This window comes from Ahaetulla prasina, chromosome 11 (assembly GCF_028640845.1).
Source record: "Ahaetulla prasina isolate Xishuangbanna chromosome 11, ASM2864084v1, whole genome shotgun sequence".
Classification (NCBI taxonomy): Eukaryota; Metazoa; Chordata; class Lepidosauria; order Squamata; family Colubridae; genus Ahaetulla; species Ahaetulla prasina.
In genome coordinates this window covers 19,689,607-19,717,134 of record NC_080549.1, presented here as the reverse complement: position 1 = coordinate 19,717,134, position 27,528 = coordinate 19,689,607, and positions in this window count along the sequence as shown.

The following is a 27,528-nucleotide window of genomic DNA, read 5'->3' as shown; positions in this document are numbered from 1 at the left end:
TGCCATTATAACATATGGAAGAATCTTTTTTGAATTGGATTTTGAAGCGGCTCAAATTGAATTAGTTTTGCCACTGAATTTAGAACAGCAAACTCAAAACAAATCATCCACCTTTTGCATCTCAGATCCCCAAACAGGATTGAATCTGAGCTGATTTGCAGAATTATAAATATCAACATTTTAATGTGTAGTTGATGTGTCAAAACAAGTTGCCAAAAGATGTATCCTTCATGTGCTGCCACTGCAATTTCAGAAAGAAATGGCATATGCAAATTGCATTAAGAAGTTGGTACGGTAGATTCTGAGCACTTAGAGCTGAATCAATTCATGATTCATGTCATTTCGCTAAATTAGAGCTTTTGAAAGGTCATCAGGCTACAACAGTGAGGAAGTCTCAGATGAGTATCTACCAATAAGCGCTAAAATTATTGCCCTGTTAAAACTCTTTATTTTCTAGATAGGATTTTATGAGCCCTCTTTCTCAAGAATGGACAGGCTATTTATCTATCATCTATCTATCTATCTATCTATCTATCTATCTATCTATCTATCTATCTATCTATCTATCTATCTATCTATCTATATGTATATGTATATTCTGGCTGTTAAGCATTCCTGTAAACTTTTCATGAATCATTTAGACAGATTTGTGAAGTGCCTGATTTTCAGAGTACAGTCTGCATCACTGAACAACATTTAAGAATTATCAAGACTTTACAGATGTAATCTCTCTCTCTCTCTCTCCCTCCCTCCCTCCCTCCCCCCCCTCTCTCTTTTTATTATAAGATTTTTGGGAGAATTATTTCTAAGCACTGGAATTTGAATTATTTTAGTTTGGGGAAGAATGATTGAGACAAATTTGTCAGAGGGGGGAAAAGAATGCAATTGCTATTTGCCTCTATATGTCATTGAAAAATTGAATATGTAGAAGTAATAGAGTCCTACATGGCTATGCATATGAAAAAAAATCCATGGAATGAAGGAAACTTTAGCAATAAAAAGAAAAGGAATTACTGGGTTAATGTCATGTATCTTAAAGAGCTTGAGTATAATTCAAAGATTTATAATGCTGAAGTAGAATTCATCAAAAAGTGAACTTTTATTTAGTATGATAAGGCTTGAATTACATTTGCATCTGTAGGAAATGGCCATGTTGAGAGAAGGATCAAGCATGTCATCAGCCTTGAGTGCCTTTGCACCCACAAGAGATCTAAGTTCTTTGACTCTTATCTACTGCCAATTTGCTTTGACTGTTAGTAGTTCAGATTCTTGTAAAGAGCTTTAGCATACAATAATCCTAAATCCTTTGGAACTGGACTCTTGATTTCCTGCGATTGACAGTGTCCTCTTAAACTAGAAAAAAAGTATATTTAAACTTACTTGTATTTTATTTATTTGGCCAAGTGTGGTTAGACCCACAAAGAATTTGTCTACAGTACAGAAGCACTCAGTGCTCCTCGCAAAACAACAGAATATAGCAACAAAAACAACAACAACAACAACGAGGGAAGTTAAAAATTAATAAAGAGGATAAATAATAATACTGCAGCCACACCATAAGGGTTAATATATGTATGTATGTATATATGTATGTATGTATGTATGTATGTAGGTTTTGGTATGTTTGGGTCTTTTCCCATGAAAGGTTGAAAGTATTTAGGCAAAGTTTCGATGAGGTCTCACTTGTCATCTTCAGGCTGGAGTTTTTGGCTTTGTGCTTATGCGAGCAAAAGTGTGGTTTTTATGCACATAACCACACTTTTGCTCACATAAGCACAAAGCTTTTAAAAGGAAGAAACAGCTGCGATCACACATTGCTCCCAGAAGCACGAAGCTGAAGCCTGAAGATGACGAATGAGACTTCGTCGAAACGTCGCCAAGACACTTCCAATTTTACACGGGAGAAAACCCGAACAACCAAAGACCTATATACAAACACCCGTGAAAACCTCAGAAAACAAATATATATATATATATATATACACATACATACACACACACACACACACACACACACACACACACACACACACACATACATATACACCCAATCAGTTCAAACCCCCACTGGCAGTTGAAAGGGAAGAAACAGCTGCAATCATACATTGCTCCCAGAAGCACGAAGCTGAAACCTGAAGATGACGAATGAGACTTCGTTGAAACGTCGCCAAGACACTTCCAATTTTGCGTGGGAGAAAACCTGAATAACCAAGGACCTACATGCAGACACCCGCGAAAATCTCAGAAAACAAATATATTCTCAGAGAAGCCATCGAGATAGAAAAACGCCCACACAGCATGAACAAACGAGATGATACCTCCCGCCTACCAGCCATTTGGAAACCCGCCCTTATTGACAAACGAGTCCCTAACACGAGGAATGACACCAGACCCACACTCACGAGGTCCACACAGGATGTCACCACCACACATCCACCCAGAAAGTAGACCCAAACCCACACTGATCAGGAAGCACAACCAAGGACCAGAAGCCAGACCGCAGCTGCAACATTAGCCATTTCAAACTCCTCCAATCCATACATACAGCAGACCCACTATGAAGATGTAGCACGACCACAAACACGAAGCCAAACAACAGCAATGCAACTCACCAGCTCAAATCCCCCTGCAACTCAGATTAATCTGAGCACAACCAAGCCCCCACCCAAACAGGACACCCCCCCCATCCAATCAGATCACAGCCAAGCTCCCACCCAATCAGTTCAAACCCCCACTAGCAGTTAAAAAGGAAGAAACAGCTGCAATCACACATTGCTCTCAGAAGCACGAAGCTGAAGCCTGAAGATGACAAATGAGACTTCGTCGAAACGTCGCCAAGACACTTCCAATTTTACATGGGAGAAAACCCGAATAACCAAAGATATATATATATATATATATATATATATATATATATATATATATATATATATATATATATATATATATATATGTATATATATATATATATATATGTATGTATGTATGTATGTATGTATGTATGTATGTATCTATGTATGTATGTATGTATGCATGCATGTATGTATGTATGAATTAGGTGTTCAGTAGAGTGATAATAAGGAAACTGTCAGTTTTATATATCACAGTCAGCAAATCTTTTAATCATTATTGTGGAGTAAATTGCAATTGGCTGTGTTGCGCAAATAAGCAGCAGCCTATTGTTGGGTTTGTTTGACCTCTGGTCTTCAAACTAATGATGATGGTGACTGCATATGGCCTGTAGGTCATGGCTGACCTACATCCTCTAGAACCACATTTAGCATTTGATTTTTCAGTGAGATAAACAATTTTCTTCTACGGTGAAAGGAACTACAACCTATTTATCACTAGTTGCTTAGACAGGCGTATAAATTAAACTGCTTTAGAATAAATAAGAATTGTTGAAGACTTCTGTTCCTGAAATTAGATCTAAAATTGGTACATCCCACAGAGCACTTTCAAACAAATTGATTTTTAATGTCACAGAACACTGTGTGTTTGTGTGTGTATGTGTATGTGCATGTGTGATTTAATCAACTTAATTTATTTTCAGTGAAATCTAAATTAATGACCCTTCAGATGTCACAACCAGACAAAGCAGAGAGTGTTGCTGCTTTCGGGGTAAACAAGATCACCCTTTCCTCCCCAGGCCCATAAAAGCATCTGCTAACCTGGACTGATTTCCACTGAGATCTATAGAATTAAAGTAATTAGTGGACTAACTTGTCCCATTTGATTAATTACAGATTTAGAGTAATTTAAAGTACAACTAATTTAGAATACAATTAGGCCTACCAAGAAGTAAGTCCTCTTGGGATTGTGTTCTTGGAAACTAGTGGAATCTCAAGTTTTCCTCAAAGACCACCTGTGTTGGATTGTCAGCTAAAATGCAGCAAATCCAAGCTGGGTGTCAGGGCTCCAAGATGTCCTAATTAATTTATGAGCCTCGAGCCAAGGTTCAAAAGAAATCCAGTTATGTATTAGGAGCAATATATCAGCACATACCCAGTGGAGTCAGCTCTGCCCCATGTAATTTAAGTTCCACCTATGACCCTGTTCCCCCACTCCTCCCAGGGTGCATCATAAATCACATTCTCCAATGGAACACTTTAGTGGGCTGTAGAGAACACACCACTCCCACTAACCTAGGCTGTGACTTTGAGAAGATATGCATGGAATCAGTGGTGGGATTCAGCCAGTTCGCACCACTTCGGGAGAACCGGTCGTTAACTTTCTGAGCAGTTTAGCAAACTGGTTGATGGAAGAAATCATTAGGGCAGAGAACCGGTTGTTAAATTACTTGAATCCCACCACTGCATGGAATGTACTTCTGGTTGCTTCCATATAGCTCCGTCAGTTTTCCTCCCCTCCTGCTTATGGCAACTTGAAAGCAGGACAGGAATGCTTTACGAGTTGACATTGGGCCTTCCTCATTTAATCCCAGAAACCTGGAAGGGATAAAGAGCTGTGGAGGTCAGGAGGAATCTCCACTGATTTTTCTCCTTTCTCTGTGAAAAGTTTTGCATTTGTTCTAGCTATTTCATTAAATACTGTGCTCACAAAAGCAAAACACAGAACAAAGTTTTCTTCCATGAATGAGATGAGGGAAGATTTTCAGGTGGTATCTCAGTCTACTTCCACCTGTTTTGGCAGATTTCTTATACTCTGGCTATGTCTGCTGGAAAAAACAACAACATTTTGATGGGTAAAGTTCTCCAGTGCCTTAAGAAGTTGTATTCCTCTAATTTTTCTTTCTGGCAGATTAATTTACAGCTCCAGCTTTGTCTGAACATTTTTGCCTCATCCTTTTAGCACACTACTTCCCCGAGTTTGATCCTTTTGCTTTTTGATCTTCCTTTCCCTTCTCCCTCCCCATTAAAAGTGGATTTTTCTTTCCAGAAGATTACACAAAGCCTGTCCTCAGAATGAGCGGGTTTTTAGATCCATGACATTTACAGGAATTACACTTTTTTTAAAATGAAGGTTGGGGGGGGGCTTGTAATTGAAGCACAGTGTGCATCAACACTCTTTAGGCTTGTAATTAACCTGAGAACTCTCATTAACCAACAGGACACAATGGGGAATAATTGTTGCAGTTGATAATTCACACTTGGAGTTTTGTCAGGCAGGCCGCCAATGTCAGACTAACACTGCAGTTTCTAGTTATGATTAGTTTTTATCCCCTTGTGTGTGATTACTATTACAAAATGAAGCTTGTCACTCTGGAAGTGAAGAGGAAGGCTTTGCTTTCTAGTACATGGATTGTCTTACAAGTTTGAAGGAGCATCTTTAAAAGAAGAGATTTGGGGCATTGTCTTATGACAGGCCCGTATTTTTTTAAGTGACACCCTAGAAGAAACTCTGCTTAGAGCAGTGATTCCCAAACTGTGAGCCGCGGCTCCCCAGGGAGCCGCGCTATCGTCATGGGGGCGCCGCGGAATATCTGCGCCCGCTGGGTCCGGCGCTGATGCGCCATTTCTGGGGCGTCTGGTGCGCATGCGCAGTTGCAGGTCGGATTTCCGGGGGAGCCGCGGGCGCGTCTGGTGCGCATGCGCAGTTGCAGGTCGGATTTCCGGGGGAGCCGCGGGCGAAAAAGATTGGGAACCTCTGGCTTAGAGGACTAGTTCTTCCTATTTATTCCCATACACTGTGAGATAACACACTTTCTGCTCTAATTCCAGTTGGATAATTAATCCTCAACTTTTGTCTTAACTAAGTGCGTAATACCTACTATATACTTAACAAGGTTGCTAATCTTTACTAATTTATAACTTTCCCTTGTTGATGTCTAAACTAAACAGTTCATGGGATGTGATGGGTCAGGGGTGGGATTCAAATAATTTAACAACCGGTTCTCTGCCGTAATGATTTCTTCCAACAACCAGTTCACCAAACTGCTCAGAAAGTTAACAACCGGTTCTCCCGAAGTGGTGAGAACTGGCTGAATCCCACCACTGGGTGGGGTGGGGTGGGATGGAGGGACAGGGCGAAGGTCTATAAAACTTGCCCAATGAAAGAAACCCCTTTGTGATCAGTTCTGTAGAACTCTGCCCTCACCTTCACCAGACCCACAACTAGCTCAGAGCTCTTTAGATTGTCTAATTGCAAGGAACATTTTATTCTCTCTTTCTTGTTTTGTCTTATTTTTGATCCCTGGACATAATAAATATTTGCTGTTGTCATCACGTCACAGAAATCGGAATGAAATGATCTTATGTTGTAAAAAAGGATTTTAGAAAAAAGGATTTTAGAAAAAGATTTTTTAGAAATTTATAGAACGATAAATAGACCTGCGAGGAAGGGAAGGTTTTGATATTGGCATCATTCAGAGACATTGCTTAGTCTTCATGTATAATATGCCTCTTAATAGGCTTTACATGGATTAGCCTGATTGTCCTCTTCATGGTATAACTTTTTTTTTAGACTGTATCTCCTGGAGGGCAACCCTTAGAAAGAAGGAATAGTCCCATCTCCTCCGAGACTGGATTTTGATGTTACCTAAAAAGAAGCTCTGAACAATGTATTGTAGATTCCATCAAAGATCTCTCTCAAACCAACTGACTTTGAGACTGACTTTGTGTTCATTAGGAACTTGGTCTTCCTGGGCAGTGGTGGGTTTCATAAATTTTTACTACCGGTTCTGTGGGTGTGGCTTGGTGGGTGTGACATGGCTTGGTGGGCATGGCAGGGGAAGGATACTGTAAAATCTCCATTCCCACCCCACTCCAGGAGGAAATGGGGGATTTTGCAGTAACCTTCCCAATCAGCTGGGAATTGGGAGGCAGAGAATAGATGGGGGTGGGGCCAGTCAGAATTTTTACTACCGGTTCTCTGAACTACTCAAAATTTCCACTACCGGTTCTCTAGAACTGGTCAGAACCTGCTGAAACCCAACTCTGTTCCTTGGGTATTAATGGATGACATAGCTGAAAATAGGCAAACATCTTTTCTCCAATCACAATTTTTCATTCTACTTGCAATCAAACCTAAGGGAAGATTTTAGTGAATATTTTTAGTTGGATGTGTAGTTCCATACTATTGGGACAGAAAAATGAAAGTTATAGATACAATTTAGAACTGACTTTTAAAATAATTCCAAAGGAAATATTGCAGAAATAGCTTGGAAGAAGTAAGATAGTTCATTGGTTTGTGATAGCAAGAGGTCTCGGCAGGAACTAAATTTTCCCACTTAAAAAACAGCAATTTAAAGCAGTGCAAACAAAACCCCTCCTACAGTACAGCAGTGCAGGAAATGGAAACAGAAACTTCAGATAAAGATCCCTCCAATCCTTCCCACTCTCACCAGAATGCCAGCATCCCGATAGAAATATATGCGACCTTACCACTGTGTTTAGCAATATTGAAACAGAATCTGCAGGACCAGTGGTGGGATTCAAATAATTTAACAACCGGTTCTCAGCCCTAATGGATAGGTGTGGCCATGGTGGGCGTGGCTAGGGTGTGTGACAGGCAGCACTTGGCCTCCTGCACCCCCCCCCCCGGGAGCAAAAAACAAGTAACGGGGGGGCGCTCCCTGCACCCTGTTTTTGGGCCTACTACAGGTGTCTGCAACTTGGCTCTTTTAAGACTTGTGGACTTCAACTCCCAGAGTTCCTCAGCCAGCAAAGCTGGCTGAGGAACTCTGGGAGTTGAAGTCCACAAGTCTTAAAAGAGTCAAGTTTGCAGACACCTGGCCTAGTAGGTCTCCCTGCAACCTCCTGGGAGCAAAAACAGGCCTTCTGGAAGAGGCGGGGAGGGGAGGGGTGGGGCCAGCCAGCCATTTAACAACCAGTTCTGCCGAAGTGGTGCAAACCGGCTGAATCCCACCACTGTGCAGGACCTTATATTTTCTATCCTTTTTAGCTGGGTGCTGAAATTGGAGAGGGAAAATTCATCCATAATCTTCACTCTATATATACTGCTCTCTATACTGAAATCCTTAAATGAATTAAAAAAAGAAATCTCTTTCAAAACTCTATAAGGCTTCTCTCTTGTTCTCTTAGACTTGCATATACAGACTTAAATGCATACACATACACAACATAGACACCAGGGGCGGGTTTTAAAACCCGTCGCTACTGGTTCACTCGTGGGTACGTGTGCACTCGCATGCGCAGAAGCGTCTGGGTGGGTGGGCGGAGTCTCCCGCCGCCGCCCCTACCAGTTCACCCGATCCGGGGCGAACTGGTAGCAACCCACCACTGATAGACACAAAAGGCGCTGCAATTTACTTTACTAATGAATACTGTACTAAGATCTAAGATTAATTGGAAACATCCTTTGGGGTTCCCAACAAATGAATCATGTTTCTAAAACACAAAGTGGTAGTTATGCTAAAAATATTTTTCTTACATTAAAGAATGTCATATTATAAAAGCCTTCACTGGGAAAATTTAAATAAAAAGGAATGACATCAGAGAGAAAAACAAAAACATATTGTAGCTTTTATGTTAGAAATGTTACACGATTGGGGAAATTTCACACAAAAGCTATAGATGTTAAGAAAAATTGTGTAAGCAAAAAATGAATGCAGATACTTTACAAACCTTGAACATCAAAAAGAGCACCGATAATATATCTCTTGATATATATATAATTATCCCAAGATGTAGATAACACTAATAAAATGGAAAGAACTTTCCCATTACAACATGGTGCTTCTATTGTTGAGCCAGCATTATAAACACACATGGGAGAATGCATGGTGAAAGCAAAATAGACCAAGTATTAGCCACTTGGAGTTGTGTTTTGACTTAACACACTCTTCTAAACCAGGAATTAATGAAGTCAAAATAATATTAGCTACTGCTTTTTAGCAGCAACAACAAAAGCTATAATTCATTTATGTTCTTCCTCTGCAGATATAATTCCTTCAAAAATTCAAGAACCCTTCAGAATAAGCTGTTAAAATAATCCCATTAAGGGAAGCAAACTGGCAAGGTTGGATGTCTTAGAACGAATCCCAGCCTTACTCCTCATAATTGGTTTAACCTGGGCCCTAGAGCTAAAATATGTTCTCTAACAGAAACCTCCTCAAGATCCCATGATGCTTCGATTGTAAGCTATAGGAGCGGATCCCCTCTCAAAAGACAAAACAAACCTAAGAAATGAAACCTAGGTGTGTGTGAAAAATGATTAATAAAGTTTTCAGATATCCTTGAGAAAATGGGTAGGTTTATTGCAACTCCTTAAGCAACTCCATTGACAGGGATTCTATAAACAACTCCAGAAGAGAAGCAGAAAAACAGATCAATCGGTTTTTGACCCAGGATAGTTTTATATTTTTTATTCATAAGCCTCTTCTGTTTTCTTTGTCTGTTAATCTCTTCTACTTTTTAAAGTGTGTTTTTTTCTTTCACAACATGCATATTTTGGGGTACTATATGCATTTTGCTTTAAAACACGGACTTTGATAAAACCCTGGTATGTATAGTAAACAAAACCCAAGGAAATGAGATGGAACAGCATCATTTGACTGTATTATCATAGGGGTATGTTTACAACAGTATCTTTTGTAATAGTTTCCTTCCATTGTTATATTGTGTATACACAAGAGGACTCCAGCATGGCAAATGTTAAGTAGGCATCACAAACCAGTGTTTGAAAGAAGATCCTTATGTAAGCTATCTCGAGCTCTTAAAGAAAAGCGAATAAAACTTTACTAAATGTATAAATAAATAAGAAGCTAAACTCCCTGACAAAGATCTATACAGCCTTTATAGTCAATGCTTTATATACAAGTGTCTTTCTCATTTGAATATGAAACATTGCTTGTCTAAACAATCCTTCAATAAAGCCAGAGAAATTGACTACAAAGTAGGGACTGCCCTTCATTTTATTCCACTTCTTACTTGCAGGAAAACAAGTAATTCAGCCAAGTTTGCTTATTAGATCTGGGCGAATTTGTTTCTCTGTAAAAACTAGGATGATGTTTGTTCTGCAAAGAATATATAAGCAAACTTTCTGTGCTTCCTTTAAACGGACTAGAAACTTTACTTCCAACAGCTCTCAATGATCACTGAGCCTTGGCATCAATGAGATACCGGTGGTGTGAATTTTTGGTGTTGAAAAATGTACTCGCCCGTAAAAGGACTAAATGATTCACCTATTTTACATTTATTATACTCTCAGTTATCTACAGCAGGGGTATCCAACCTTGGCAACTTTAAGCCTGGTGGACTTCAACTCCCAGTATTCTGGGAGTTGAAATCCTCCAGGCTTAAAGTTGCCAAGGTTGGAGACCTCTGATCTACAGCGACCTACTCATTTTAATAATAATAATAATAATAATAATAATAATAATAATAATAATAATAATAATAATAATAATAATAATACACACACACACAATAATAATAACACACACACACACACACACATAATAATAATAATAATAATAATAATAATAATAATTATTATTATTATTATTATTATTATTATTATTATTATTATTATTATTATTATGTGTGTGTGTGTGTGTGTGTGTGTGTGTGTGTGTGTTAATTTTATACCGCCCTTCTCCCGAAGGACTCAGGGTGGTGAACAGGCAGATAAAATAATACAATATATTACAATAAAAACACTATTTAAAAAACTTATTCAATATAGCCTAAATTTAAAATACAATACAAAATATAAAATAAACCCCAATAAAATCCATGTTTAAAAACCCTATTTAAGCCAGTCCTGCTCGGAAGAATAGATATGTCTTCAGCTCGCGGCGAAAGGTCCGGAGGTCAGGAAGTTGTCGAAGTCCTGGGGGAAGCTCATTCCAGAGCCACCGAGAAGGCTCTCCCCCTGGGGGTCGCCAGCCGACATTGTTTGGCTGACGGCACCCTGAGGAGACCCTCTCTATGGGAGTGTACCGGCCGGTGGGAGGCATGTGGTAACAGAAGGCGGTCCCGAAGATATCCCGGTCCTACGCCATTTTAAACTGTGATAGGTGAGCTTTGCCACAAATGATTTCTAAACGTTCTTGTGGTTTGTTTTGTTTGTTTCTTTACATTCATTTATTTATATCCTGCCATTACAAGTAGTCCTCGATTTACAACCACCATCTAGCCCAACATTTCTGTTGTTAAGTGAGTTTTGCCCCGTTTTACCACCTTTCTTGCCTCGGTTGTTAAGTGAGTCACTGCAGTTGATACGTAACTGCAGTTGTTCAGTGAATCGGGCTTCCCCACAGTGATTTTGCTTCTCAGAAGGTCGCAAAAGGGGATCATGTGATGTTGGGACACAGCAACATTCATAAGTATGAACCCGTTGCCAAGCCTCTGAATTTTGATCACGTGATCATGGGGATGCCGCAAAGGCCATAGTGGTCATAGTGGTCATAGATCACTTTTTTCAGTGCCATTGTAACTTTGACCTGTCATTAAATGAATTGATGTAAGTCGAGGACGACATGTATTATTTTTACAAGGCGGTGAACACCCACAATACTTCTTCCCAGGGGTGAAATCCAGCAGGTTCTGACGGGTTCTGGAGAACCGGTAGTGGAAATTTTGAGCACTTCGGAGAACCAGTAGCAGAAATTTCGAGTAGGTTGGAGAACTGGCAAATACCACCTCCAGCTGGCCCCAGAGTGGGGTGGGAATGGAGATTTTACAATATCCTTCCCCCAGGAGTGGGGAGGGAATGTGGATTTTGCAGTATCCTTATCCTGCCACGCCCACCAAGGCACACCACGCCCACCAAGTCACGCCCACAGAACTGGTAGTAAAAAAATTTGGATTTCACCACTGCTCCTTCCCCCTCCTATTTTTCCCACAACAACTCTGTGACGTGGGTTGGGCTGAGAGAGAATGACTGGTCCAGCTGGCTATCACCACTAGACCATTTTGGATCATTCCAAAATTTTATTGGTTACATTTTTATTGGTCGATGACCAACATAAAGTTCCGTCTATCTGAAAATGGAGAGGGAACTAGGCTTCCTTTCAGATAAATGGGAAATTTAATGAATTGGAATTAGGAAGAGAAGAGAAGCTGAACTGTTTGTTCAGTCCATGCTGGTTTGGAAGTTATCCATTCTTTCCACATCTTCTGTGTCTTAAGAATATCCTCTGTTAATCAGGAAAATCAATGATCCATCTAATTCAACAGCCAGTTTTATCTTCTGTGGGGAAATTTTTTACCATAGTTAGGAATGAATTAAAACATTCATTTTGTCTTATTCGTGTCAGGGTGATAGCTTTGGGGATTATTTGGGACTCAAAGTCAGTCCTCTGATAAATGAAAAGTTTAAGGACTGTCTGCCCTCCACTTCTCTCTTATAGTTGGATTTTGCAGCCCTTAATGTTGAAATAAATAGGACAGCAAACTCACAAAGGCTACATCTTAATTCCCTTCCTTCAATATTTCACCCAATGTGGCAGCTTCAGTGCAATTTGTGATTAGGGTGCAGCCATCAGGAAGTTAAAGTTTGCCCATCTTTGGTATACATAAAGAAAAAGAAGTCGGAGGAAGAAAAATGCTGATATTCAAACTGTGTGATCTCTGGTGTGCTCTGAGCTGGCAGATGTTTCATGTTAATGTTACCAACTACTGTAGGTAACATTATCAATTGCTGCATGCACTGATGATGTTATCTAGTTGGGTCATGAAATGTCTGCAAGAAAACCACCAAGCTCAGAGAGCATCAAGGACCTCACAGTTCAATCCTGTACTACAAATATTCTCTTCTATTAATATTTAGGTTGTCAAATCCAATATAAAATCCTGATATTATTCAGACTGTTCCCATTTTTAGGTGAAACACCCAATGGGAAGAAAGACAAGGCAGCTTACATATAAACAGACCCTCGAAAACTTCCCTTCCTTTCCCTAATCTTTATTTTAATGCAAAGGTGTCATGAAACATTTGCCAAGCATGGAATATGTTGAGTTGTAAACTCATTTAATTAATTAAAAGGAATAAATATTCAAGTAATCTGACAATTTTGTTATCCCTTCTTAAATAAAGTGTCACAATTAAAAAGATATACTGTGCTACTTTATCTTTTTAAATGTGTAATAAAAAATCCAAGTGAATTAAAACCTGGAAACTGATATTTCAAAAAAAGTGACATGTTTTTATCTAGACAAGGAAAAAGTGCAGGTTTTGTAATATACTACTTGTTTCAAACTTTTTTTTATTAATTATTAGATTCAGGCTGAAGATAGCCAAGCCAGAAATAGTAAACTACCAAATCTTTTAAAATTTATTCAGAAAATTAATTTCAGAAGTATATGATAAGTATAGCCAACTTATGCAAATACTATCCTGGCTCCTACCTAGGAAGTATCTCTCTAAGTAGCAAATGTTATTTCAGGGGGATTGTCGCCAAAATGTGTGTTGTTATATATCTTTTTAAAAATAATTTTTTAAAAAGATATATAACAACACACCTTTTGGCGAGGAGAGAGAAAAAGACAGTGTTTAATTATGTTAGTGTTTGTGTGTACGTTTGTGTGTCTCAAACCTGGGGAACATTTGGAACAAAAGCAGGTGTGAGCTTTTTTTTAAAGAGAGATCTCTTACAATAATTGACAATAGCAAATAGCTTGAAATAACATTCTACTTATATTGAACATGAAAACAAACCACATTTATACACTAAAAAGGTTTCAGCATTCCCCTAATGGCCAAGTACTGTACATGTTATTGTAAAGGTAAAGGTTCCCCTCGCATATATGTGCTAGTCGTTCCCAACTCTAGGGGGCAGTGCTCATCTCCGTTTCAAAGCCGAAGAGCCAGCGCTGTCCGAAGACGTCTCCGTGATCATGTGGCCGGCATGACTAAATGCCAAAAGCGCACAGAACGCTGTTACCTTCCCACCAAAGGTGCTCTCTATTTTTCTACTTGCATTTTTTACCTGCTTTCGAACTGCTAGGTTGGCAGAAACTGGGACAAGTAACGGGAGCTCACCCCATTGCACGGCACTAGGGATTCAAACCGCTGAACTGCTGACCTTTCGATTGACAAGCTCTGTGTTTTAGCCACTGAGCCACTGTGTCCCTAGATGTACATGTTATTAGTATAGCAGCAAACATGATGGGGATCAGGCTTAGAACTATGGTCATAACAGTTCTTTTTCTAAGGATTCTCAAAACATTGTCCAGAAGCTTCCATTGCTCCAGCACTTCATAATGCAACTGTATGGCCCTGAAGTAGCCTGCTGTGCCCATCCCAGTGCTTTGCTATTGGAAAATTCTAGAACAAGATACTTGGGCTATGGTTTGTGATGAAAAGCTGTATTGCCTGCTTGCCTCAAGGAAGATGATGCAATAAGGAAGCTCATTAGGGTCACCAATTGTGTTTTCCAACTTTCCTTTGAGAATTTGCTGCAGTAAGGAATGTTAGTAAGTTGGTTAGCAAGACTGGTGAACAAGTGTGAACCCTTGCTTGCTTGCTTGATTAGCAATATCAATATCAGTAGCACTTAGACTTATATATCATTCCTTAGAGCAGTGGTTCTCAACCTTTATAGTACTGCGACCCCTTTAATACAATTCCCCACGATGTGGCGACCCCCAACTGTAAAATTATTTTCGTTTTGAATTTATCGCGCCTGAAGCCATATTGGCTAGCGATCTGAACTGCTTGCAATTGCCTTGAGGACAGAGGCATTAAAGCGGAGACTCCTCCCCTATTAAATTTATCACGCCTGAAGCCAGATTAGGCTAGCGATTGGGAGTGATTGCAGCTGGCTTGAGAGGGAGACATCAAAGCAAAGATTTCTCTCTTTTTTAATTGATCGCGCCTGAAGCCGAATTCGGCTAGCAATTTGAAGAGCCTGCAGCTGGCTTGTGGAGGCAACCATTGGAATGCGATTCTTCAACTCACGTATACTTCCCATATTTCCGATGGTCTTAGGCGACCCCTCACAAATCATCATTCGACCCCCAACGGGGTCCCGACCCAAAGGTTGAGAACTGCTGCCTTAGAGCATTATAGCTCTTTCTGAGCAGTTTACAAAGTCAGGGTATGCCCCCAACAATCCGAGTCCTCATTTTATTGACCTCAGAAGAATAGAAGGCTGAGTCAACCTTGACCTGGTCAGAATTGAACTACTGGCAGTTGGCAGAATTAGCCTGCAATATGGTATTCTAACCACTGCACCACCATGGCACTTGATTACATGACATCAAGTAATTTTCAGTTTTTAGATCAGTAGTGGGTTTCAAATCCCGGGGTTTGAAATGATAGTGGGGTTCACTATCATTTAACATATGATAGTGGGGTTCACTATCATTTAACATATAGCGTTTTTGATGATGTCTGGGCGGGTGGGCAGAGCCTCCCACTGCCACTGCCAGTTGTCCCAAACCGGGGTGAACCAATAGCAACCAACCACTGTTCTAGATCGACATAGAGTATTTTTCCCTAATCTGTCTTTCAGGCCTTCCAATGACCACTTATCACCACTGTAAATGATTTTTCCAGTATAAGCTTTTGTGAGCTATAGCTCACTCCATCAGTTGGATCAGAATGGTCTCCAGAGAAAAGGGGCTACCAAAATAAGCCTCTTCAGAAGATGTGATACATCAGTATAGAACTGTCAGGCCCAAGCCCAAAGACAACACAGTGAAACCCAATCGAGTCCAATCCTTTATTTCTTACATCTAATGGACAGAATCTTGCCAGGATAAAGCGGTAACCTTCTAATTTAAGAGATGTACCCTGGCAGATCCTAGGGTGTGATTATGCTCAGCCTCTTTCCCCCCGCCCTCCACCATCCAGCTCAGGACTGTGCAGTCTCTTAATCTAGGTTATTCTCTGGGAAACCTTTGTGTTACTTCTAGTGCCTTCTCCCTGGGAAAGCTTTGTATTGCTCGGAGTCCCCTTCACTGCTTCTCCAATTGCACATTTCATCACAAGAACATATCTCTTAAGCTGCCTGCCTGGCCAAGGAAGGAACAAAACAATGACATGAACTTCATTCTGCAAATGTTTGGGGATACTAGATGCTTCTTGGAGAATGTAGATCAGGACTTTTTATTCCCTAAATGGAAGCTTTGACCTAGTTGAGATGACTACGGGTTGCCAGAAATACTTTTGACTGGGATAATAACTAACTGGATTAAAGTGCATTGTGGAACAGAGCCTATTATCACTAGGCATGAAGTTGATTCAAAGAAAGCTTAAGCCTGGCAAAGTACGCCTGCTATTCTGCTACCAGCTTTTGAAATTATCCTAGTTAAGATGGAATTTAGAAAATGCAGAATGATCCCAACAGCAAATAAATAGGGAAAACATCTGGAGGTATTTACACATATGCAAATTAATTTTACAGAATAAGTAGGTCAAAAAGGAAAGGAAAGTCTAGGAGCTGAAAACTCTAAACAATGATTCTGAAAGAGGAAACCTGTTGCCCCTCAACATTATGGGGGCTTCCTTGTTGGAATGCCAATTTAGTTATTAGGGGAGCTGGTTCATTGGTCATTATCTGGCCAGAGAAAATGAGACTGGCGGTTAAATTCTACTGCACCATACAGGAAGGATACATAGCTCAAAGAATCAAAATGAGGTATTGTAAAGTCAAGACTAACTGTGCAACATGCCTAGAAAAGAGAGCTGCAACATATACGGTCTCCAAAATTAACCATGCAAGCTTGTATGGTGTGATTTTTTTTTAAAAAAAATATATGCCTAGTTCCTTGCATCAGTATGAAATAAAAGCTTGAGGAGCTACAACCATGTTGCTCATGGTATTGCCTAAATTTCACAAAGGAACTGATTTTTTTTAAAAAAAAAATGCTTGTAACCCTCATTTCTAACTGAAGTTAACTGTCCCAAAGTGCTTTTTCAAGAGGCAACTGAAGTTTCTGGTTTTTCTCTGAAGATGTTTCACTTCTCATCCAAGAAGCCTCTTCAGCTCTGGCCGGATGGTGGGGAATGGAAGGATTTATACTCCTTTAAAGTTTTTTTATTTTTTTATTTTTCTTATACACATATTATAAATGTACATTTTCTCATTCATCGATAATCATACATATTCTCTGTAAAGAAAGCACAAAAATAAAACTTTTTAATAGGAAGGAGAGGAAGATAAGTTAGGGGATAAGAGTAGGAGAGAAGGTGAGAAAGGAGGGAAAGAGAAGAGGAGTGGGGGAGAGGAAAGGGAAGTAGGTACGAGGAAGGAGAGGAAGAGGAAGAAGGTAGGAAAAGAGAAGGAGGGAGGGAAAAGAGAAGAAGAAGGTTTGTTGTAAAACGAAGGGAAAGAAAGGGTAGAAGAGCAACTCCAAAGGTAATTAAAAAGTTTTATTTTTGGATTTATACTCCTTGAGTATGAACAAATACTCAAGGATTTAAACTCAAGGAGTATAAATCCTTCCATTCCTCACCATCCAGCCAGAGCTGAAGAAGCTTCTTGGATGAGAAGTGAAACATCTTCAAAGAAAAACCAGAGACTCCAGTTGCCTCTTGAAAAAGCCCCTTTGGGGCAACTATGACCTGGATGACTGAGAATCTCCACAGACATGAAGTTAACTGTATTCATTAAAAAAAAAACCCACACCTTTTTACAATGTCTTAACCTTCCAAGAGAATTGGCAAAATAATAATGTGATAAAAAATGTAAGTTGTTCATTGCTCTGTGACTTTTTGGTAGCAATATCTTTCTGGAGCATAAGCAAGACTGAACTTAGTGAAGTTTAATTCTGACACATTTGTTCTACCCTCTTTAAGTCTCAAGGATCTTTCTTGTATCTCCTTACTTGATAAATTCTGGAAAAATCTGATTTATATAAACAGTTGTTATCAGATAGAATAGAGTAGAATCAGATAGAATAGAGTAGAGTACAGTAGAGTAGAGTAGAGTAGAGTAGAGTAGAGTAGAGTAGAGTAGAGTAGAATAGAATAGAATAGAATAGAATAGAATAGAATAGAATAGAATAGAATAGAATAGAATAGAATTCTTTATTGGCCAAGTGTGATTGGACACACAAGGAATTTGTCTTTGGTGCATATGTTCCCAGTGTACATAAAAAGACAAGATACACTTGTCAAGAATCACAAGGCACAACACCCAGTAACATTCATACAGTACAATAAGCAATCAAATCATACTAAAAAACAATCAGTAAGTTTCCCTGAAAGTGGCTAAATTTTGTTACGTTACCTGTAAAATTAGGCGTGGCTACCTTTACTAAGTGGCTACACAACTGATACTGTTCAGCTGTTTAGACACAATCTGCCCCACATGCCTTAGCTGTCACAGTTAATGGGATTTGCTTACTTATAGTCATTTTCCCATACGTCTATATGTAGGCAGGACATAATTTTACGGATTTCTCTCCAGTTACCTTATTACGCTGATGTGCAGATCAAGCTCTTTAATTCCAGTGTGGGAGTAACTTCCTTATGACTGATTTATCACATGCAGATTGGATAGTAACAAAACCGTCCTGATGTTTATCACTCTTTCTTTGTATCTATGATAAACCTCGCATCCTGTCTGAACATTAATTCTGAGACTGCTTTCTAAAATTTAGTAGAAATGGGCATTTGGTTATTACACCTATTGATTTACCAAATGTCAGACAATCTGTTTTACTATCCTAAAAGCAACATTGAGTGATAATTGATTTAGATATTTTTTGGCCCTTTTAAAAAAGTGAAATTTGGTCCATTTTCATGAATATGACGGATAGAATCATAAGACTGGAAGGGACTTTGGAAGTCTTTTAGTCTAACCCCCTATCCAAATCAGGAATTCTTATTCCATCCTGGACAAATGGCTGTCTAATTTTCTTGAAAACCTCCAATGATGGAACACCAGTAGCCAAGCTGAATGTAAGAGAAAGAAAATTGGAAAGATTCTCTCATCTAAAGAGAGTTTGGCTTTTCGTCTTGGAGCTCTGTGAAATGGACTTAACTGTGACAAGTATATTATGTGTTTTGCTTATTAGTTACTACAAATTTGTTCAGTTCCATTGAATTAGTTGCGACTATTTAATTCAATAACCACTTGAACTTATGTGCTGCTCCATTTCCAATGTAGAGGAGGAGAAAGATGAATTTGGAGGGTTTATGTTTATGTTATGTTTCTCTTTGGCATAAGATCAATCTGAAAAAAAAAATAAGAATGAATGAATGAATGAATGAATGAATGAATGAAATGTTTATAATGGTCCAGCATAATAAAGTGTAGTCATTAAAACAAAACAAAGGAACAAATATTGTCCAATCTCTTCTTAAAAACTTCCAGTGTTGGAGGGCCCACTACTTCTGGAGGAAAGTTGTTCCACTGGTTAATTGTTCTCACTGTCAGAAAATTTCTCCTTAGTTCTAGGTTGGTTGTCTCCTTGGTTAATTACCACCCATTGCTTCTTGTCTGGCCTTCAGGTGTTTTGGAGAATAAGTTGACCCCACCTTCCTTTGGCAGCACTAAATTTTAGAACACTGCTATTAATGACAGCCAAATGGGAAGGCACCATCAGTTCCAACAATATTAACTTTTTAATAAACCTAATAGGAATGCTATCAAATAAGTTACATCATTTCTTCTCCTTTTGTTAATTAGGCTAATTTTCTCTTAGACAACAAGCAGTCCTGTGGTTCCTTTGAAGGATACGTGATCCTCCTCCATCTATATCCTGTGAAATTTATTTTGTGCATGATATCCATCTGCAAATTTCCCCACAAACTTCACCCACTCATCCTGTTTGCTTTGTATCTGTCATAACAAATAATTGTTGTGAAACAATATAAGCTAGTAGAGGTGTGGGTGTGTATTCGTGTTGCTATCTTTTCATTTCTGTTTTTAGATTTTTATGACATCCCAATGCATCTACCCATTTGTTCCTCATGTTTCTAAGGTGCGATCTCTGCGTGGGGAAAAAGTGCATGATTATTTGTTTTTTTAAAACAAATGACAATGAAATAAGACAAAATGGCTAATGAGGCAACAAAGGTGCTGTATGGTGTACCAAGTAACAAAACATTATGACAAATCATAGATTGAAAAAGGTACTTCTCCAGACAATGTACAGTATAACTGTGCATATCCTTGCAGTTTGAATTAACTAACCCAACCAGGGCAATTTAGGTTTAGATTGGCAAAATCAGGAATCAGTGTTTTAAGAATGATATTCAAATTCATAAATGCAAATTCTTTGGCCATCTTCTTATTAAACAATGGTGGAATTTCTCTCCTACAAAATTCACCAATATTCTCTTCCCCTTTGAAAAAAGGATTCAAAAGCTTGTATTTGAAAAAAAAAAATTACTTGGCTCAGTGCTCTCTTATATAGTGTAGCTGCAATATATATTTTAAAGATGAATGCGATTGCCCAGGATTGGTTCAGCAGGAGGAATTAAGGTGCATATAAATAATAAATGCAAAGGAATTGTATAAGAGAAGTAAATTACACTTTTTAGCTCCAAACGCCATGATATGTCATAACGAACTCTACGGTAGCATGAATGGTAGCTCTGAATTGAATTTATTGCCATCTTTCCCTCTTGGTTTGAAAAGTTCTTAAAATTGAATACATGCTAATCAGCATTTGGTTGAAAAAAATTGTTCTACAAACTTTATTCCAGGTTGTATCCAAAGACTATCTATATAGGAAATGGCATAGAAGAAAGGTATCTTATGGAAAGAATTGCCTAAGAAAAAAATAATAGATATAACTTGTACAACAATACATCAAATTTCAAACGAGCATAGTAAATCCCCATAGAGATTGTGGCTGATTTGTTTAAACAATTTAGTGTTTTTTTTAAAAAAATCATATGGAATGGAATACTGTGTATATGCATTGTATTATCGACATTATTGAGATATAGTGATTTCTGTTTTCCATTCAACTCTGTTGTCCAGTTCATCAACATATTTTACTGGCAAATCAAGTTATTATCTGGAAGGACTCTAAGAGATTAACTGATCCACCAAAATAACCTACAGAACATTAACCCAAGACAGATCTTGTCTTCTTACATCAGGTTAATTCCAGCTGGTCAGTTTGTGAGAAAGAAAAGCCGTATTAATAATAAAAACAATGGCATTCGAGTACTCTGGGGATTTTTAACCTAGTTAGCATAACTATATTCTGCTAGATGATTATCCTAGATTAATGGCTAGGTTAAATAGGTTATGAGAAAATTGCACATTTACATACTTGCTTTAATTGACAAGCTCCCACCTCTCAAGGCATTGAGTCGCTTAACCATGGTTTCTTGCACAAGTCACATTTGATTGCACATACAGATACAGATTAACAGAGCTGGAACCCATTTCTGACAAATTGCAGTGCAGTCTCTTCTTGAAAGCCTCCAGTGATGAAGCTCCCACAATTTATGAAGGCAACTTTTGTTCCATGGGTTGATTGTTCCCACTGTCAGAAAATTTTTCCTTATTTCTAGGTTGAATCTCTCCTTGTTCAGTTTCCATCCATTATTCCTTGTCTGGCCTTTGGTGCTTTGGAGAATAGCTTGACCCGCTCCTCTCTGTGGCAGCCCCTCAATATTGGAACACTGCTATCATGTCTCCCTTGGTCCTTCTCTTCGCTAGACTAGCCATGCCCAATTCCTGTAACCATTCTTCATATGTTTTAGCCTCTAGTCCCATTTGTTGCTATTCTCTGCAATTTTTCTAGAGTCTCAACATCTATTTTATAGTGTGGTGACCAAAACTGGATGCAATATTCTAAGTGTGGTTATATTGTGCTAAGTTGTATATCATGTCTTAGGAAGACAAATAGATAGGGTCATGCAATAGGCGAAGTGAAACCTAGGAATTTTTTTCTTCTATTCTTTTGGCATCCTTCAATCTCAAAAAGACTATGGTATTGTGCTCTGGAAACAGCATCTAGTGTGGCTGAAAATGCCAATTTGAGAGTGGCAGTCCCTTCCACACTGAGGGCAGATACATTCTGTCCCCTGCCCAGCCCCCAGATTTTGCTGGTTCCGGGACTGCCTCTTTGCCTCAGCCAGCCTGCAACCTAAACCAGAATCCTACCTGGTTTAAAGCTGATCATTAAGCCAAATACTGCAAACTGATTTATTCTGGGTGAAGGTCTTTCCTAACCATTGTTGTGTCTCATCCGATCTCACCACAGCCAGGGCCTTCTTATCTGCTTCCGAACACGGAGGAATGTCCTAGTATGCCTCCCGGCCCCAGTCCTGGCTCCATGCCCAGACAGGCTGAAGAGGAGGAAGTATCTCCAGCCCCCAGCTCTGGCTCCATGCCCAGGCAAACGGAGCAACTAGACCCCTCCCCCTCCTCCACAGCATGTGAGCCTGAGGGAGGTCAATTGCCAACAGCTGCAGACTGGAGTGACCCTCGCGTCAGAAGACTTGATAGACGGAGGCAACAGAAGGAAGGGAGGGGCAGGCCTGGATAAGTGCTGAGTCATGGAGCCACACCCCATGGCCTATATAAAGGATCTGCTTTCTGGCATTCTCTGAGTCAGGCAAAGTCAAACTTATCTTGCTGAAGTCACTTTCTGGTCTCCTGCCTGCTCTGAGTACTTTGCTAGGACTTTGGCAGAGCTGCAGAGGCAAGCCTGATTCGGATTTCCCTGACCCGGCCGTCAGCGGAGGAGTGGGACACGACAACCATTTTAACCTACATCACAACTAGTCCTCGTCTTACAACCGTTCACTGAGTGGCTGTTTGAACTTGCACTGAAAAAAATTATGTACACGTAGTCCTCACGCTTACAACCATCTCAGCATCCCCATGGCCATGTAATCAACATGCAAGCGCTTGGCAACTGGCATGCATGCACAATGGTGGCAGCATTCTGGGGTCATGTGATCACTAGTTTCTCATCAGCTTCTGACAGGCAAAGTCAATGGGGAAAGCCAAATTGGCTTCATGACTATTTGGTTCACTTAACAACAGCAGTGAGTCCTTTAACAACCCTGGCACAAAAGATCATAAAATCAAGTGTGATTCACTTAACCACCTTGCTTAGCAGTGGAAGTCCTAGTTGTCATGGTAAATTGGGGACAACCTGCATTAGTTTAATTAATTAAATTAAATTAATTAAATTAAATAATATTAATTCAGATTCAGATTAATCTGAAAACTTCTGTTACTTGCAAATGTGTCTTTAGCAAAAGAGGAGTCATGTCACTGACCAGTTGATACAGACATTATCCACAGATGCTGTTTTATTCCTTTATGGAGATGGAATCTCTATGGAGATTCACCCAGTTCATGGTTATCCCAAATAGCACCTAGATTTATATACCACTTCACAGTGCTTTACAGAGTCAGCCTATTGCCCCCAACCATCTGGGTCCTCATTTTACCTATCTCGGAGAGAGGCTGAGTCAACCTTGAGCCTGGTGAGATTTGAACTGCCAAATTGCAGGCAGCTGGCAGTCAGCAGAAGTCGCCTGCAGTACTACTCCACTCTAACCACTATGCCACCATGGCTCAAAAAGCAAAGGTGCTTTTACAGGAGGCAACTGGACTTTCTTGTTGTTGTTGTTTTTCCTTTTGAAGACATTTTGCTTTTCATCCAAGAAGCTTCTTCAGCTCTGACTGGATGGTGGGCAATGGAAAGATTGATACTCCTTGCAGACAGCTGATCATTTGCATTCTTTTAGAGAGTCATTATACTGTCCATGGGGTTTTCATGGCAAAGATACTGGAGTGGGTTGCCATTTCCTTCTCCAAGATTGAGGGCAAAAGAAGAAGAAGGGGACGACAGAGAATGAGGTGGCTGGATGGAGTCACTGACGCAGTAGGCATGAGTTTAAATGGACTCCAGAGGATGGTAGAGGACAGGAAGGCCTGGAGGAATGTTGTTCATGGGGTCGCAATGGGTCAGACACGACTTTGCAACTAACAACAACAACAAGAGAGTCATTGAGGCCACTTGGAGGTTTATCTGTGTCCTCAGGGTCACCTGAGTGGTGCAAATGGGTGTGGAGCCATCTTGGCTGTAGGATGTTTCCTGCTGTTCACGGTTGCACAGGCTGTTGGGGATGAGTCTATGTGGTCTGCATCTCAAACTGAAGTGCAAAGGGTTCTGCTATTTTTCTGGAAATCCATTCATATTCCCACACCACTCAAAGAACGTTCATCCCAAAGTGCATAGCTAAATCTCTATAGCCATGAGGGCAAATTTATGGTACACATGCCACAGGTGGCATGCGGAGCCATATCGGTGGGCACACGAGAGTTGCCCTTGCTCAGCTCCAGCACGCATGTGTGCACTGGCTAGCTGAATTTCGGGCCTTCTGGGGCTACAGGAAGTCGGGAAACAGGCTGTTTCTGGCCTCTGGAGGGCCTCTGAGGGGTGGGGAGGGCTGTTTTTGCCCTACCCAGGCTTCTAGAGAGCCTCTGGAGCCTGGAGAGGGCGAAAAATGGGCCTTCTGGCCCCCCCGTGCCATCATGTGTGAAAAGCGGGGGAAGCACAGTGGTGATCACATGCGCATGCGCAGGAGGGTGAGGAGCATTATTATTATTATTATTATTATTATTATTATTGTTATTATTATTATTATTATTATTATTATTATTATTATTATTATTATTATTATTATTATTATTATTTAATTTTTTATACCGCCCTTCTCCCGAAGGACTCAGGGCAGTGTACAGCCAAGATAAAACACGAAATATATACAAATTAAAACATTTAAAACCTAGCAAATTACAAAAAGGCTGATAATTAAAATTTAGTTTTAAAATTTTAGAAATATTAATAAAACCCCGAATTAAACTTTAACACTATTATGCCAGTCCCGCTTGAATAAATAGGTGTGTTTTTAGCTCACGACGGAAGGTCCAAAGATCAGGCACTTGACGTAAGCCAGGGGGAAGTTCGTTCCAGAGCGTCGGTGCCCCCACAGAGAAGGCCCTACTCCTGGGGGCCGCCAGCCGACACTGTTTGGCGGACGGCACCCTGAGGAGACCCTCTCTGTGAGAGCGTACGGGTCGGTGGGAGGCATAAGGTAACAGCAGGCGGTCTCGTAAGTACCCGGGTCCTAAGCCATGGAGCACTTTAAAGGTGGTAACCAAAATCTTGAAGCGCACCCGAAAAACCACAGGAAGCCAGTGCAGGCTACGGAGTAGTGGTGTTACGTTGAAACCACAAGCGGCTCCCGTTACCACTCGCGCAGCCACATTCTGGACTAACTGTAGCCTCCGGGTGCACCTCAAGGGCAGCCCCATGTAGAGAGCATTGCAGTAATCCAACCTAGATGTAACCAGAGTGTGAGTGACCGTACATTAGGCATCCCGGTCAAGGAAGGGACGCAACTGGTGGACCAAGCGAACTTGGTAAAAGGCCCTCCTGGAGACGGCCACCAGATGTTCATCAAAGAACAGCCATCCATCCAGGAGGACGCCGAAGTTGCGAACCACCTCCTTTGGGGCCACTAACTCGCCCCCAACAGTCAGCCGCAGATGCAGCTGACTGTACCGGGGTGCCGGCATCCACAGCCACTCCGTCTTGGAGGGATTGAGCTTGAGTCTGTTTCTCCCCATCCAGACCCGTACAGCTTCCAGGCACCGGGACAGCACTTCGACTGCTTCGTTGGTCAATTGAATTATGGGTGTGGGCACATGTGCCCACAACCACCACCACCCGCTTTTTGCACACGATGGCAAAAAGTTTAGCCATCATTGGTCTATAGAGATCCTCAGTCATCCAGGTCATGGTTGTCCCAAAGGTGCTTTTTCAAGAGGCAACTATTTCTTGGGCTGGGGGGGAGGGGAGATTGGACTATGTGAGTTTTGAGCAAAGTATTTTTGGGGCACTGAGGCAGCAGATGTATGTTTCTTGTTCTAATGATTCTAATTAATTGGGGTATTGGCTGAAAGACTGTAAAATCTGGCCCACACCTCTGGGAGCAATAATGCTTTTCAAATCTATTATAAGATCCGACAACAGGCTTGGTACTTCTTTTATGAAAATGAACGTCATTATCTTTTGTTTCAAAAGAATTAAGTTTTTATGAAAAAAGGTAAAATACCTAGAGAGTACTGTGGTGAGAATAATCCAAGCTATGTGTTTAAAGAGAACAAAGGAAAGAGAACATGGAAAGGTCAATCAAAAGGAAAGAAATTAATGGCTTCACTTGTTCCTCTGTTGCTATTGTTGGTTGCTCAGATCAAGTCGGAACACAGAGAGTCTATATCAGAAATTCACTCTTTATAGCAGGAGTCTCCAATCTTGGTCCCTTTAAGACTTGTAGACTTCAACTCCCAGAGTTCCTCAGCCAGGGACTCTGGGAGTTGAAGTCCACAAGTCTTAAAGGGACCAAGGTTGGAGACCCCTGCTTTATAGAATGGTTAGGGAATCTGATATCCCTATACCAGGGGTGTACAACCTTGGCAACTTTAAGACTGGTGGACTTCAACTCCTAGAATTCCCCAGACCCAATCCTTCACGAAAACACCCCAAAATTCCAAGATTGCTGGTTAGGTTGTGCAGCTAAGAAAATTAAAAATCCCAGAAGGTGGCAATGTCTGATCACTTCCAAACTGAGAAAAACAGAGTTGGAAGGGACCCTGGAAGCCCCCTGCTCAAGCAGGAGACCCTATACCATTTCAGACAAATGGCTGTCCAATCTCTTCTTAAAAATCTCCAGTGATGAAGCCCCCATGACTTCTGGAGATATGCCATTCCACTGATTAGTTGTTCCCGCTGACTGGAAATTTCTTCTTAATTCTAGGTTGGATCTCTCTTTGATAAGCTTCCACCCATTACTTCTTGATGCTTTAGAGTGTAAGTCAACCCCCTATTCTCTGTGACAACTCCTCAAGTACTGGAAGACTGTTATCATATCACCTCTACTACTTCTCTTCATTAGATTAAACATTCCCAGTTCCCTCCATCGTTCATCATATGATTTAGCTTCCACTCCCCTTATCATCTCTGCACTCTCTCCAGAGCAGTGGTTCTCAACATTTGTAGTCCTGCGACCCCTTTAATACAATTCCCCACGATGTGGTGACCCCTTTATTACAATTCCCCACGATGTGGCGACCCCACCCATAAAATTATTTTCGTTTTGAATTTATCGCGCCTGAAGCCGTATTGGCTAGCGATCTGAACTGCTTGCGATTGCCTTGAGGACGGAGGCATTAAAGCGGAGATTCCTCCCCTATTAAGTTTATCGCGCCTGAAGCCAGATTAGGCTAGCGATTGGGAGTGATTGCAGCTGGCTTGAGCGGGAGACATCAGAGCAAAGATTTCTCTCTTTTTTAATTCATCGCTCTTGAAGCCGAATTCGGCTAGCGATTTGAAGAGCCTGCAGCTGGCTTGTGGAGTCAACCATTGGAGCACGATTCTTTGACTCGCAAGTATACTTCCCATATTTCCGATGGTCTTAGGCGACCCCTGGCAAATTGTCATTCAACCCCCAACGGGGTCCCGACCCACAGGTTGAGAACCGCTGCTCTAGAGACTCAACATCTTTTTTGTGTTGTGATGACCAAAACTGGACACAGTATTCCAGGTGTGGTCTCACCAGTACTAACAGTAGCAGTTACTAACATTTATACAGTACAGTAACATTTATACAATACAGTAGCGGTACTAACATTTCATATATAGTAGCAGTACTAACATTTCA